Source organism: Dipodomys spectabilis, unplaced genomic scaffold (genome assembly GCF_019054845.1).
Source record: "Dipodomys spectabilis isolate Male_0828 unplaced genomic scaffold, ASM1905484v1 ptg000164l, whole genome shotgun sequence".
In the NCBI taxonomy this organism is placed as follows: domain Eukaryota; kingdom Metazoa; phylum Chordata; class Mammalia; order Rodentia; family Heteromyidae; genus Dipodomys; species Dipodomys spectabilis.
The window spans coordinates 6,502,240-6,519,684 of record NW_024870841.1 but is presented as its reverse complement, the minus strand read 5'-3'; the positions used below and the strand labels follow the sequence as shown (position 1 = coordinate 6,519,684).

At 35.6% G+C, this 17,445-nt stretch overlaps 1 pseudogene; it reads right to left on the bottom strand.

Annotated features, from left to right (window-relative positions):
• LOC122119351 overlaps positions 1–16,664 on the bottom strand; it is a 52,773-nt pseudogene extending 36,109 nt beyond the window's left edge.
• Between the last annotated feature and the right edge of the window lie 781 nt (positions 16,665–17,445).

Here is a 17,445-nt window from a genome sequence, read left to right as displayed (position 1 = left end):
TGTGCTTCTGATATAACAACGGCAATGTGATGTCTCAATGGGTTTGTCATGCCACAGTGATGATGCATTGACAATGTCTGTGAGGTCACAATGTATTTGTAGTATCAATAAATATATGAATTCACATAGGGATCATGATGTCTTAAAATACATGTGTTGTCACAACTGTGATGAAGTCCTATGAGGTTTGTGATATCACCATGTGATACAATGGTCATGAAATCTGGCAGTGTAATGTGAGTGTGGTCATGACATCTCAGTGGATTTCTGATATCGCATCAACAGCATGTCATAAAAGTTATGAGGAGAGACAGGTTTGTGATGTCAGAGTGTGTCAGTTTTAACACAATTGCACTGTGATATCACAATAGTTTTGATGTCACACTGCACTTCTGATATCAAAACACATGCCACATTTGAAATAGCATGAAATCCCAGAATAGGCATGCCCAATATGTCTATGGCATCATAATGACACTGTGATATGAGAATGCAATGATGTCACAGTAATTTTTTGATGTCCCAATAAGCTGATTTTGTCATAACAAAAATGTGATTTTATACTGGTGATGATAACACAAATGGGTTGTGATGTTACCATGACATCTCAATTATTATTAGATCACAAAGAGGATAATGATAAAGATAGGGATTGTGATGTCAAAAAGGCAATGTGTTTTTTCAAAGAACCTAACAGTTCATAGTAGGGTTTGCAATGTCACAATGTGATTGAGAAAGCACAATGGCAATGTGATTTCACAATGTGTTGAAATGTTACAGTGCTGATGCAATGGGGATATCAAAAAGAAATTGTGATGTGACAATGATTATGGGGACACAATGCGTTTCTGCGATCAACCCACATGGAAATGTGAAATGAAATGAAATCACAGAATATGAACTCACAATGTGTCTATCACAGCCCAACAAAAATATGATGTGATAATGCTGTCACAGTAGTTAAGTGATGTCACAATGACCTGTTGATAGCATATTAACAATTTGACGTCACTCTGGAGATGATTTCACAAAGGGTTTGTGATGATAACTTTAAAAATATGATCTTTTTTTATTGCGAAAATACTGTACACAGGGTTTTCAATTACATGGGCCAGATAGTGAGTACATATCTTATCAAGCATTGTAGCCTTCTCCTTTGTTTACTCTTCCCAACCCTTCCCATCCTTCCTCTCCCCTCACCCACTCCTTCCCCCCACCAAGTTATAAAGTTTGTTTTTGACATGACAACTTGTACTTCTCATTGTTGCAACAGGTCCACCTGTATCCTTATTTAAACGACTTGTTTTGCCCCTTCCCCTCCACAAATTATATCGACATCAAATACAGTGAAAGCAAGGGTTATACTGTGGGGAAGGGACATACAAAGCAAAAAAGAAATAATCTTATAATTGCGTTAGAAACAAATGAATGAAAGAAAAATAACATTTAAATACATATCTTAGGGTTAATTTTCCTAACATCACATTATCTGACCTTTCCTGCTTGACTCATACATGTACTAGATATTGCAAATAAGGGAAATCATGGTACTTATGTTTCTTTGGGCTTGGCTTACTTCACTTAAAATAATTTTTTCCAAGTCTTTCCATTTCCTAACAAATGGGGAAATGTCATTCTTTCGGATGGAGGCATAGAAATCCATTGTTTATATATACCACATTTTCTTGATCCATTCATCTACTAGGTTGGTTCCAGATCTTAGTTATGGTAAATAATGCTGCAATAAACATAGTTGTGCTGGTAAATTTAGTGTGGTCTTGTTTGTAAACATTTGAGTAAATGCCCAAAAGTGGGACTGCTGGGTCTTAGTGGAGCTCTATGTGGAAGCTTTTGAGGAACCTCCAGACGTCTTTCCAAAATGTTTGAACAAGTTTACACTCCCACCAACAATGAAGTAAGGTTCCCTTCTGTCCACATCCCCTCCAGCATCTGTTATTAGAGTTCTTGATTTTTGCCATCCTAACTGGGGTGTGGTGGTATCTCAATGCTGTTATGATTTGCATTTCTTTAATGGATAGGGAGGTTGAGCCTTTCTTCATGTGTCTATTGGCCAGACCTCAGGACTAATGGAATAGAATTGAAAACCCAGAAATGAACCTACGGACCTATAGCCATCTAATATTCGATAAGGGAACTAAAAAAATAGAATTGAAGAAAGACACCCTCTTCAGTAAAAGGTTCTGGCAAAATTGGTTAACTACTTGTAGAAAACTAAAGCTAGATCCTTCTATACCACTATGCACCAGAATCAAAGACCTCGGAGTCAAAGCAGACACTCTGAAAACATTACAGGTTGGAATAGGAGAAACCCTAGGTCTCCTTGGCGCCGGCCTAAATTTTCTTAATACAGACCTGGAAACACAACAAATCAAAGAAAGGTTGGACAAATGGGATTGCATGAAGTTGCAGAGCTTCTGCATGGCAAGGGACATAGCTAGCAGGATCAATAGAAAGCCCTAGGATTGGGAGAAGATCTTAACTAGCCATACAATGGATAAAGGTCTCATATCTAAAATATACTTGGAACTCAAAAAATTAAATCCCCCAACAACAAATCCTCAAAGAAACAACTGCCCTATAAATAAGTGGGCTAATGATTTAAAGAGAAACTTCTCTAAAAATGTGATCTTAAGTCCGGTCAAAATGAAGATATGGATACACAGACCATAAAGTCACAAAGACTATGTGTTTTTTCAAAAGTGCTAGGAGGTCAAAATAAGTTTGGTGTGTCACAATGTGATCATGATGTCAAAATGTCAGTGTGATTTCACAGTGGGTTTGTGAATGACGGTAGGCTCCCATTGGTTTAGTGATGTCTCCATGAGTTTGTAATATCACAATGATATTTCCAATATCAATATCACAAGCAATGTTATAACTGAAACATTATAAGGCGTAAAACAGATAATCAGATTATGATATCCTAAGATATCACAGTGATGGCTTCCCAAGGAAGCCCAAATGACCTCTCGACGAGGTTCCAGATGGCATCTCAAGGAAGCCACAAATGACCTCCAGAAAGGTCCGCAAAACAGGCTATCATCCTTACCAAGACTCAACATTAGAGGATTTCTATATAAGTCTCAACTTTGTTGGTCCTTGGGAAACAAACACTCAAGGGACACTTTCAGTTCTGAGGCCTGAGAAACTTAACTAAGAGGGTTTCCTTGAGTCCAACCCCACAGCCATCTCACTTGAGCCTCCAAAAATTATAACCTCTAAAGCACAAAACAGTGCATAGAGGCACATTTAAGAGAATAAACAAATTTATTTACACAAAAAGGGCCTGAGAATGCCTGATTGTGAGACAAAAGCAGCCTTGACCAACAAATCTCTAACTTCCAATGTGCAGCCCCACCCTTTGTTTATTGGTCTGCAAATCACCGCCCCCCACAATTATGATCTCCAAATCTCCATACTTCAAAAGGCAAGGCTTTTTACTTTTCTCTTCCTCCCTCCCTCTCCTGACTTGTTCTTCATTCTAAGGTCTTTCCCTTTTTCATATCTACCACTTCCTTCTTCTCTTTAGGACTTTCCATATTTCACAGGATTGCCCTTCTGGCCCAGTGGCCAGTTGCCATTTTTGCCCTACGGCTTTCCTTCAATTCCTCTCCTCCCAGGTCTTTCCCCTCCTGCTGTCTCCCCATGTCCTTCCTTCCAGGTATTTCCCCGCATTTATTCCTATTCAGTTGCTCAGAACACATAGCCTGTACCCCTACCCAACAACAACCAATCTCCTTTCTAAGGTATTTCAATGGTCACTTCCCAAACTGCCCACTGCCCAATCACTACTTGATTGCGAAACATGTGGGGCTTGATATCCCACCCCCTCCAGCAGAATGCCCATCTACCTGTGGCAACATGTCCTGCCCCCTCCAGACAGCTAGAGCAAAATGCCATGATGATTTTCAGTTTCTGCAGATTTAGATACTACCTTGGTTATCATGGTGTCCTCGTTTTGAACTAGAATGTATTGAATTTGGACGTGTCATTGTGATATTACAAATGTCATAAAAAGTTTGTAATAGCACTAGTTGTGACTAACCCATTAACACCTCACCAAAACTGACCTCATAAACCCATTTTGAAATCACATTGCCTTTGGGACACCACAACTAAATTGTGACACTCCAAACTTTATATGACCTCTGAGCAACTTTGAACAAACACACCTTCTTTGTGATATCTTAGTAACTTTGTTTACCCATATATTCATCGTGATCTAAGGACATGCCATTGTAATATCATAAATCTTTTGTGACATCATTATCAGTGCCAAATTGCATTGTCATTATGACATCATCAACTCATTGTAATATCGTCAAACTCTAATGAGATCATACCATGATGACATCTAGTTGTCATTGTAAGACCATAGACTAATTATGAATACCTATTCAGTAATTTCATTCTGTTTTAAATGTAATGCATATTGGTTGATATTAGAAACCAACTGTAACCTCATAACCATTGTGACATCAAAATCTCTTTGTGATATTACAAGCTATTGTGATATCACTAACACACTGTGATGTCATAAACCTGTCCTATCCCAATATTTTTGTTGAAATGGTTCCATTATGATATCTTAGGCCTTTGTGAGCTCATAATCTATTTTCAGCCTCATAATATTTCTGATATATGTGATTTCAGAAATCCACTGTAACATGCCCACTGTGACTCCACACTGTCAGACATCACTGTGCAACCTAGTGCATCACACACTTGTTAGGACTTCATCACATTTGTAACAAAACATGTCTTTAGAGCCATCAGAGTCCATTTTTGAGCCCATATACTAATTGTGAATTAATGAAAATTGAGATCCAGAATGCCATTGTGACATCAACACATTGTTACTTCATAAACCTATTGTAACTTCATCACCATTAGGGCATTGCCAACTCATTGTGACATAAAAACGTTATTATGAAATGGTATTTTGACAACTTTCCATCATGATATCACTGTCCCTTTGTGATTTCATGAATTATGACCTTATAATCTTTTAGAAAATTCGCCATTGGAACTTTACAGTCCTTCTTTGAACTTGTATCCTCATAGCAATTGAATTTGGACATGGAATTGTGATATTTCAAAGTTATTTGTGACATCACAAACGCATTGTGACATCAGGTTGTTGTTATGACATCATGATCCCATTGTGATATCCTAAATCTATTATGACCTATTAGCACCTGTAAATACACAAATATCCGAAGATATTGTTGAGACAGCAGGATGGGAAAGCCCTGGGAGGAAAGAGAGTTGAGAGAGAGTAGGAAGGGAAGCATGACAATTGGCCACTAGGGTAGAACAGGTCAATCGTGTGGAGGGTAGAGGGGCGTGAAGAGAAGGAAGTGGTGGAAGGGGAAAGGAGAAGAACCTGGAAGATAGGAAAGGTGTGTAGAAAAGGTGGGAGGAAGGGAAAAGAAAAAAGCCTTGCCCTTTGAAGTTTGGAGCTTTGGAGATTTTAATTTGGGCGGTTCTTGTTTTGAAGACCAATTAATAAAGAGCTTCCCATTGGTGGTCTGAGGTGGTCGCAGCTGCTCATGTCTCTGGGTATCTAGTCCAGTACAAGGTAGCTGCAGGTCCTATTCTATTGTAAATAAATTTGTTATCTTAAAGGTGTCTGCAAGGATTGTCTTGATTTTATGGGTCATAACATACAAGTACATATGGAACTTAAAGTCCCAAAGCCTATGAATTTTCTAAAGTGTTGTAAAGTCATAATGTTTGTGAAAACCCAATGGAACAGAAATATCACAATGGCAATATGATGTGTCATGATTATGTAATGTCACAATTATTTGTTGATGTCATAATGTTGAAGATGTCACAAGAATTTTGTGATGTCCCTATGGGTTGTCAACTGCCAATGTTTATATGAGATCAGAAAGGATTTGTGAGGTCTCCAAAGGCATGTGTTGGCAGGAATGTGATGAATTCCTAACAAGCTTATGATGGTCAACATGAGGCAAATTGGTCATGACCTCTGACAACGTTATGTCACAATTTTCATGATGTCACAGTGTTTTTACAGTATCACATGTCATAAATATTATGTGCTTGAAAACAGAATATGAGCTCACAAAGGGCCTAAGTATCACACTGGCAGCATTTCAAAAGTTATGATGAGGGGACAAGCTTGTGATGCCATACTGGTGATGAGGTCACTATAGGTTTCTGATGTTGCAATGGAAGGTGTATTGTCCTTAATCCACAATGAGGAAATAAGTAAATAAAGGGACTTTGATGTCACAAAGGAGGCCTTGTGTTTTTTTCAATGGTTCTGAGAGGTCTTAACAGGTTGGGATGTCTCAATGTGATAATCATGTCACAATTACAATATGATGTCAAAATGTTTTTGTGATGTCACAGTGGTTATGACATCAACAATAGGATAATGATGTGACCACACTTGTAATATTTCAATCACAGGTCTGATTTCAATTGCTACTATTTTACAATGATTATCTGCTTTCAAGGAAGGAGTTAGAAGTCCCAAAGTACATCAGTTTTCTAACATGTAATGGAGTTAAAATAGGTTTGTGAAAACAAAATGGGGCAATGATATCACAATAAAATGTGATGTCACCATACCATGACATATTGTTTTGATGTCATAAATAGTTGTTGATGCCATAATTGTGATGAGGTCACAGCAGGTTTCTGAGGTCACAATGGGATGCTGAAATCAAAATGTCATGGTAGATCTCTATTGTCATTTATTCTAAATAAATACATAAGTTCAAAAAGGGATTGAGATATCTCCAAATGCAGGTCTCAACACAAATGCGATAAAGTCCAAAGAGGTTTGTGATGTGTCTATGTGACACAATGTTCATGACATCTGGCAGTGTGATGTTAGAGGTCATGGTGTCACAGTCGTTTTCTATGACATGTCACACATGAAATGTTAGGAAGTCGAAAACAGATAATGAGCTTACAAATGGCCTAAGATATCACAAAGGTAACATTTTACCAAAATTATGAGAACAGGAGTTTGTGATGTCACAATGGATTATTGATACCACAATGGTTATGCAGTCACAATGGGTTTCTGATAACAAGACACATGTCACATTTGAAATAATAGGATTTCATATGATACACATCCATATTGGATGTATGATGCAACAATGCATATGTAATATCATAATACTATCATGAAATTGTAGTATTGTGAGGTCAAAATGAGCTGATGGTGTCATACCAGGAATGTGATGTCCAAATATTGATGATGTAACAAGGGGTTTGTGATATTACCCTGGCATATCTGATCTCAATTGTCACTAGTTCACAATGACAAGGAGGACTTATGTTTATTCCAAGGAGCTAAGAAATATTCATATGCTAAGAAGTAATCATGACATGATATTGTGACATCACATTGTCAGGGTGATATTACTGTCCCATGGGGTTTTCACAAACCTATAATCATCACAATGTGATCATGATTTCAAAATGGCAATGTAACATCATAATGGGTTTGTTATATGAGCGGGTGATTAGGTCAAATTGTGTTTTCATTTTAAAAAAGTGAGATTGACATAACACAAGTACTTCTTCAATTTTATTTGCTCCTAGTACAGGAGTACAGGAGTTCAAGGAAAGAGCTGGGAGTCCCAAAGGCCAGGAATTTTTAAAATATTATGAGAACATACTAGGTTTGTGATAACACAATGGGCAGATATAACATAATGGCAACGTGATGTAAAAATATGATATAATAATGTTTTAATGTCACAATTAGTTGGTGGTGTCACAAGCATGTTGAAATCACAATACATATGTGAAGCCACAATTGGTAGGTGATGTCACAATGGAATGCCAAAACTCAATTGTCATTAATGCACAAATGTTTACAAAAGGGCTGTGATTTCTCCAAAGTCATGGGTTGTAAGCAATGTTATGAAGTTCTAACTTATTTCATTATATACTTCATTGTAAAGATATTGTCCAAAGATATTTATTCTATTTATTTATTTTTACTTTGAAAATTCTGTACACAGGAATTACAATTACATGGGCAAGGTAATGAGTACCTTTCTTATCAAGCATTGTTGCTTCCTCCTTTGTTTCAACTTCCCATCCCTTCCCATTTCTTACCCCACTCCCTGACTCTGCTCGCCTGCCTCGCTTACCCCTTTCCAATCCCCCACCCGCACCCCCACGCCTGTCCCAAGTCGTAAAGTTCATTTTCGACATAACATCTTGCATATCCTATTTCCACCTGTATTCCTATTTAAACATTTTTTTTTCTTTCTCCTCCACAAAGTATACCAACAGCAAATACAATGAAAACAGGGATGATGTTATGGAGGAGGGACATACAAAGCAAAAAAAAAAAAAAATCATCTTATAAATGTGTTAGAAACAATCGCAAAAAAGAAAAAAAAAACGTTTGGGTCCCTATCTTGCACTTCATTTCACCTATCATCAACTTATTTGACCGTTTCTGTTTCTCTTAGAAATATACTAGTTATTGCACATAAGGGAAACCATGGGACCTATATTTTTTGGCCCTGGCTTACATTACTTTATATAATTTATTCTAAGTCTTTTTATTTCCTAACAAATGTGGCATTGACATTCTTTCTAGACCTCAAAAAACAATAAACCAAAGATGTTTGAGTTACATGAGTAAAATAATGAGTACACTATTAAGAATTATTACGATAATATAAATATATACATATGTACCTATATATTATATATATAATATATGTAAACCTATATAATAAATATTCTATAAAATATATCTATATGCATATATATAGGTATATACATGTAGGTACCTATATAATAAAAATTATATAGTTATATATAAAATATATTATATATAATTCATAAATATGTAATGTCAATTATGAAATATTTAATATATATAACACGTATATATAGATATATACATAATATGAATACATATAATATGTATATATACATATATTACATATGTCATATATAATATATAGGTATATATACAGACATATACATATAATATTTAGGTATATATGTTAATATAAAGGAATATATACAGATATATACCTATAAAATTTAGGTATATAAATATAGGCAGATATATATACATAGGTATATATATTTTATATAAATATACAGAATATATTACATATTATATATTAAATAAAATATATATCATCTAAGTATATAATTATATGACATATTTATATATAATATACAAATACATATTATATATAATATATATGCTTATGTATTATATGTATATATCTATATATACCTATGTATTATATTATGTATTACATATTATATATAACATATATTTATATCTATAAATATGTATATATAGAAATGATAGTATGTTTATTATGTATTTTATATAATATATTTGATATATTTTATGTCATATTATCATTTATAATTATATAATATGTACTACATATTGTATATATAAATATATGTATATATTCAAATATTGTATATATTATATATACAAATATATAGAAGTATATATTATATACACTATATATGCATATACACTACATATACAATATATACAATATATGAATATATATACACATCTACTATATGAATAATGTATTCAATATACATATATATGCATCTATATACATACATTTACATATATACATATATAAATATGTGTTTATATATATATATAAACACATATATATATATATATATACACATGTTTACACATTTGAAATATATATTCAATAAAATATATTCTCCCTCTCTCTATCTATCTATCACACTTTTTTGATCAGTTCATCTACTGAGGTTTTGGGGATGAATAATGCTGTGATAAACATTCTTATGCTGATAGCTGTTTTATGGCCTTGTTTGTGTTCATTTGTGCCAATGGCCAAACATGGGATTTCTAGATGATGTGTGAGCTCTATGCATTGTCTTTGAGTAGCTTCCATCCTCCTTTCAAAGGTAGTTGAACAAGTTAATGCTCCCACCAAAAATGAAATAAGGTATACATTTGACCACATCCATTCCAGGATCTTTGATTAGATTTCTTGATCATAGGTGATGTGGAATCTCAATGTTGTGTTGATTTGCATGTCTTTTGTGGCTAGAGAAGTTGAGCATTTCTTCACGTGTCTGTTGGCCATAAGTTTTTTTTTTTTTTATTGTAAGAATACTGTATATATCTTAGCTAGGGTAAATAATGCTGCAGTAAACATAGTTGTGATGGTAGATTTACTATTGTCTTGATTGTGATCATTTGGGTAAATGCCCAAAAGTGGGATTGCTGGGTCATAGAGGAGTTCTACGTGGAGTCTTTTGAGGAACCTCCATACAGTATTCTAAAGTAGATGATCCTCATTAGAAGAATGGATCAAGAAAATGTGGTATATATATATACAATGGAATTCAATTCTTCCATCAGAAAAAATGACATTGCTCCATTTGCTAGAAATGCAAAGACTTGGAAAAAAATTATATTAAGTGAAGTAAGCCAGGCACAAAGAAAAATAGATTCAAAAAAATAAAAGAAAAATAGGTTCCATTGTTTCCCACATTTGTAGTATGTAGTATGTCTGAAACAAGCAGATATGTTAAGACAAGTTGATGTGAGGCGAAATGAACTCCAAGATAAGGACCTAAATGTTTTTTTTTTCTTTCTTGCTATTGTTTCTAACATATTTTATAGATATTTTTTGTTGTTTTGTTGGACTCTTGAAGACGGTATCACCCCTGTTTTCACTGTATTTGATGTTAGTATAATTTGTGGAGGGGAAGGGAAAAACAAATTGTTTAAATTGGACTACACGTGGGCCCATTGCAACAACGAGATGTACAAGATATGTCGAAAAACGAAGTTTTCAACTTTGTCAGAGAGGTATGCAGGGTGAATGAGTTTTGTGGGAGGAAATGGGAAGGGATAGGAAGGGGAAACAAAGAAGGATGCAACAATGCTTAAGTAGAAATGCACTCATTTCATTGCCCATGTAATTGTAAACCTTTTGTACGTTATTTTCACAATAAAGAAAGAATACTGTACAGAGGGGTAACAGTTACCTGAGCAAGGTAATGAGTATATTTCCTACCAAACATTGCCTCTTCCTTTGTTTTTCTCCTACCATCCCTTCCGCCTCCACAACTACATTCTCCCCCGACCACACACCTATTGTAAAGTTCCTTTTTCAACAAAGTGCCTTGTAGATGTCATTGTTACAATGGGCAACTGTATCCCTATATAAACTATTTTTCTCTCCCCAAATTAGTGAAGATGCAGGGCACCGACATTATATACAGTGAAAACAGGGGTTATACTGTAGGGGAGGAACATACAAAGAAAAAGAAAAGAAAAAAAAGAAAGAAACAATTTATTTGCTATAACTGGTGTATGTCTGAGCAAGCAGAAAAAGTCAAATGCTATGTACATATTGACCAGATAAGATGATTTTAAGTGAAATCAACACCAAGGTAGCGAAACAAGTGGTTTTTTTCTTACTTGTTATAGTTTCTCTGCAAGTCTTTAACCCATTTATTAGTGGGGCGGCTGTTTCTTTGAGAATTTGTTGGTGTTGGCTTCAATTTTGTGAATTCTAATTATATTTTAGGTAAGAGATCCTTGTCTGTTGGATGGGTAATGAAGATTTGTTCACAATCTCTGGGCTTTCCTTTGATTTTGGTAGCTATGTACTTTCTCCTGCAGAAGTATGCTGTTGCACGAAATCCCTTTTGTCCAACCTTTTCTTTGAGTATTTGTGTTTCTGGGTCTTTCTTCAGAAAAATTTGTCCATTGTCAAGGAACCCTAGAATAACTCCTATTCCTTCCTCTAATGTTTTCATGTGTCTGCTTTCATGGTGAAGTCTTTGATCCATTTGGAGTTGATTCTGGTACAGGGTGATATATGAGAATTTAGGTTCAGTTTTTTTGTTTACTAAATTTGGAAAGCAGCATTTACAGAAGAGGCTGTCTTTCATCCATTATATTGTTTTAGCTCCCTAATATAAGTTTAGGCAGCTACAGTTCTGGGGGTTCATTTCTGGGTCTTCAGTTCAATACCATTGTACCTCAGGTCTATTCTTGTGCCAGGAAAAAAGCTGCTTTGATTACTATAGCTTTGTATTGGAATTTGAAACTTTGTATTGATATTCTCCCAGCACTGTTATTTCTGCAAAAGATTGCTTTTGTTATTTAGTGTTGCATGTGAATTTGGGGATTGCTTCTTCTATTTCATTGATGAATGATGTGGAAATATTGATAGGCCTTAAATTTGTAGATAGCCCTTGGCAGAATTGTCAAATTATTGGTTTTCAAATCTCTCCACTTTGTTGGTATATGGACTCAGCAATACACTTGCATCTGAGTACTACCTTTGCTGTGTCCCAGAGGAGCTGGTAATTTGTGTGTTCATTTTTGTTAAATATCATGAGCATTTAAATGTCCATTATAATGTGTTCCATGACCGACTGGTGGTTCAAGAAGGTGTTGTTCAGCCTTCATGTGTTACAGGATTTTCTTGGATGGCTTTTGGTGTTGAATTCTCCTTTTATTCCATTGTGGTTTGAGAGAATGCAGGGGATAATTTCAATCTCTCTGAATTTGGACAAATTTTCTTTGTAACCTAAAATGTGATCTATTTTGGAGAATGTTCCATGAGCTGCTGAGAAGAATAAGTATTCAGATGCTGATGGGTGCTATATTCTGTACATGTCTGTTAAGTCTAGTTGAGCTATGCAGTTCTTTATATCTGAGGTTTCTCTCTTGAGTTTTGCTGTGTTGTTCTATCCAGCTAGGATAGTGGTGATTAAAAGTCCCCAATAATTAATGTCTTTCAATTTATATGAGATTTTAGGGCAAGTAGTGTTCCTTGGATTAATTTGGGTCCTCTGTTTTTTGGTGAACAGACATTTCAAATTGTAATATACTTCTGAAGGAGAGATCCCTTAATGAATATGTAATGATATTCTTTATCTATTCTTGCTAATTTTAACTTGAAGTCCCTTGTACCTGACATTTGGATTTCAACTCCCACCTGTTTATGGTGGCTGAATTCTGGGCCTTGGCACTGTCTCTCAGCTCTTCAGCTCAAGGCTAGTGCTCTACCACTTGAGCCACAGGGCCCCTTCCAGTATTTTTCTTTTTGTTTATGTGGTGCTAGGGAATCAAACCCAGAGCCTGAGCCACTTTTACTTTCATTGACTCTGCTGAGAATTCTGAAATTATTCTGATTGGTTTCCCTTTATAGGTGATTAATTTTTCTCCCTGAAAGCTTTAATCAGCCTTTCCTTTGTCTCAATTCATCCTGTGTGGATTACAATGTGACAGAGGGATGTTCATTCTGGTCTGTTCTATCTGGTGTTCTAAAGTCTTCTTGTGTTTAATGAACCTATCATTTTGCATGTTTGGGAAGTTCTCTGCTAGGATCCTGTTAAATAAATGTCCTAGATGTTTCACTTCTCTTAGCCTTCCTCTACAACCATTAGCTTTAAATTAGGCCTTTTAGTGGTCTCTTCTAACTATTGAATAGATCTATCATATTTCTTAGATTTGTACTTTTTTTTATAGTGTCAAGGCTGTCTTCAGTCCCAGAGAATGAATCCCCTTCACAGACTAACCTACTCTCTAGACTTTTTTTTATTGAATTCTTATTTCCTTTTCTTCTAATTGGTCAGATTTGATGGCTTCAGATTCTTTGTTGGAGCTTTGTTTTACGTCTTGTATGGACTTCTTTATCTTCTTAATAATGTTTTCAGTATGTACTCTAAAATCTCTTGATTGGTTATAAGTTAATTGGACAAACTTTCCTTTCATTGGGCTTCACCCAGCATTTCCTTTGTAGCCTCTAGGGATTGCCCAAACTTTCTGTTTATGGATTCCATTAATGCATCTATTAATCATTTTTTTCTCATCTTGCTCATGCAATTCCTCAATTACTCTTTGATCAGCCTCTCAGGCTCATTAACTCTTGTATTATTCTTTCCTTGGCCTCATCATGCTCTTGCATTTTCTTATCACGTTCATCTAGAGTCTTTTGCAGGCTTTCAAACTTTTCATTCAACATATGTATCAGTAGTGTTTGTAGAGGATTTGGGGAATTCTTCTCTGGATTATTATATTTATTTATTAAATTATTTTTATTGTGAAAATATTATACAGAGTGGTTAAAATTACATAAGCAATTAATGATTATATTTCTTATCACTCATTATTGCCTCCTCCTTTGTTTCATCTTCCCATATTTTCCTATCCCACCACCACTTCTGCACTAATGTTTTAAAATTCGTTTTTCAACATTAGGTCTTGTACATCTCATTGTTGCAATGGGTCCACCTGTATCCCTGTTTAAACAATTGATTTTTCCCTTCCCCTGAACAAATACAATGAAAACAGGGGTTTTTCAATGAGGGCGGCATGCAAATCAACAAAAAAATCATAAATATATTAGAAAAAATATATGAGAGCTTGACTTGTAAATTTGTTCAACCAATTTGGAAAGTAGTACTTGATGTTCCACAAAAGCCTCCATATAGACCTCCCCTTGACCCAGCAATCCCACTTTTGGGCATTTACCTGAAGAATCACAAACAAGACCAAGACCATATTAAAGTTACTAGCACAACTATTTTTATTACAGCATTATTTATGATAACTACGATATAGAACCACCTCAGATGCCCCTTAATAGATGAATGGATCAAGAAAATGTGAAATATAGACACAATGGAATTCTCTGCCTCCCTCAGAAAGAATGTCATTGCCCCATTTGTTAGGAAATAGAAGACTTTGGAAAAAATTATATTAAGTGAAGCAAGCCAGGCTCAAAGAAAAATAGGTCTCATGGTTTTCCTTATTTGCATTAACTAGTATACTTCTGAAACAAGCTGAAACGGTCAGATAAGTTGATGTTAGGCGAAATGAACCCCAATATAAGGACTCCCACTCATTGTTAGTGGGAGTAGAGATACCTGGCCATACCATTTTTCTTGTCTTTCTCCACCGTGTTCTGCCAAATTTTGTATGAAGGCAAACCAATACTGTGCTAGCACACTGCTTTAGGAAATCATCAAACTAAGCTCTATAGTTGCACAAATTGTTTAACACAGTCAAAATAAGGACATATACAATCCAGTTCATTAGATACAATCTAGTTCCCAACAAACAACTAGGGATACAAAGACTAAGAAAATCAAAGAAGAAGTCAGATGACCAGAAATTAGTAAGTTCAGGGAGAATTGTGAGGAGAAAATAAAATTAGAGACATATGGGGATGGAAAGGGAGAAAGAAAACACAATACCTAAAATGTGAGAGAGGAAATGGATAGAAGTAAAGGAGAAGGGAGATACAGGAAAAGGAAAAAGGAAAAAGGAAACATTTTAAAATGAAACACTTAAAATGTATAAAGGAATAGTACAACTGAGGGAGTTAATGAATGTTTGTGAATTAAGTAATCAATACATTAATTAGTATGTGCACAATTAAGAATAAGGTCAAATAATTGCATATGGATATATATCTGAAGATGAATTGAACAGCTATTAAATATAGCAAAGGAAGCACAAAAGTACCAAGATAAAAAAATAAAAACAATAAAAAACTAGAAATGATGAAAAATTAGAAAACAATTTTTTAAAAATTCTAAAAATAGATGGACAAAAGTGTTCTTCCATTTTTTTTGGGGGGGGCAGGATATTCTATCTCCCCTGAGACCTTAACCAGTTTATTGGTGCTCTGGTTTGCTTACAGTTTTTGATTTTCCTGAGGCTTCATTGATTTCTTAAGTCAGTTTGTTTCAGCAGGCAAAACAAACTCTTCCTTACTAGAGATTTTATAACACCTTCCCAGGTTAGTGCAATGGAATGGTGATTTCCTTTGAGTATCACAAAAGAGAGAGATGGCTGTTTCTTCTAGCTTGGGGTTGCTCTGATGGTGCTAGGCTCAGGGTAATTTTTGAGGCTTGTCAGAATGTATAGTTTTTCCCTGAGGGCTAGCTCCTGAGACACTCATAGAGCCCAGCCTGGAGCCATTGTCAGGATTTTTATTTAGACTTTCCAATTTTTTTTTTCTTTTACTCTCAGGCATCTAGGTCTACTTACTGTGCTACATTGTGGTGGGATAGCCTCTTATCCAGTGATGAAAGTCAGTCATCTACGGGCAGAGATTCCTCTGCCTGGAAAGTATATCTTTCTCCTTGCCTGGATCTGAATCTGACATGTCAGTTTCCTTTGATCTGTTAAATGGCTCATACTGGTTTCTTCAAAGGTCTTAGTATCGGGTGTTCTGCCATGTCCTTGTCAGTATCAATGGTGGATTTCTCCTCCTGTGGTTGGGGAGTATCTACTTTCTCACTCTTGCTCTGTGGAAAGGATTAAGAAAGTCTTCCTTGTGTGGTACTCACATCTTTCCATGGGTTTCCAGGCCATCTATGGTCTGCAAATGTCTGTGGTGAGCAGGATGAAGATGTTTGCTCCTTGTCAGTTTTTGCTGGTGGTGACTATAATCTGCACACACACCACTTCTGGTGACTGTGTTCTGGGCTGTATTTGTTGATGAGGTGGCAATGGTAGCAGCTGCTGTAGCTACTGCTAAGGACAATTTTGAGAGCTCAGGTCTGTCTCCATAACCAAGCTGCGTGTATTTTTCACATCTGACCAAGCTCTCTTTAATATTATGGTACATCATGTGAGTCTAAAGTCTTGGACTTTGCATTGAAAAAATAAAACTTTTTTCTATGAGAGATGTTGATTAAAACTATTAGGACCACTAAGCACTTCTAAAAAACACATGTCCTTTGTGACACAATAGTCTCTAGTATACCCATATATTCATTGTGAATTACAGACAATTGAGACAAGACACAGGGCAAGATAAGTGAGACAATTGGCATGACATAATGATGTCTAAGCTGGTTCAGACCTAAGTAGGTCGGTGCAGAGTTCAGATCATCACGAAATTCCCAGTCCAATCAAATTCAGTTACCTATCAGCCAAGTACCCACACCTGTCTCCAGGGATATGGTCATGCACATTACCTTGGATTTAGGTGATATGCAGGGGTTTTCTTCCCCCAGCATGAAAGCAAAATGGTAGACCCCACAATCAACCATGTGGCCAATAAGGTGATGGCCAGACTGACCTCCATACTTCATCATGACCTCATATTTTAGATATCATACTCCTTCCTTGAACATTTTGAACATTGAATTCATTGTGAACTAGTAGCAACTGAAGTCGGACATATCATTGTTATATTACAAGCTCATTGTGACATCCCAAATCCATTGGGACCTCATCAGCACTGTGATATATAATTACTGATGTGACATCATGATCAGATAGTTACTTGAAGTTCCTTCTGAGAACTACATGTTGGAGCTTTCCAGAATTTACCTGTTGGAAACTTTCTATATACAAGTTTGTCAGGCAGCGGCCCCAATGATTTTCAAGATAGTTTTGGCAGT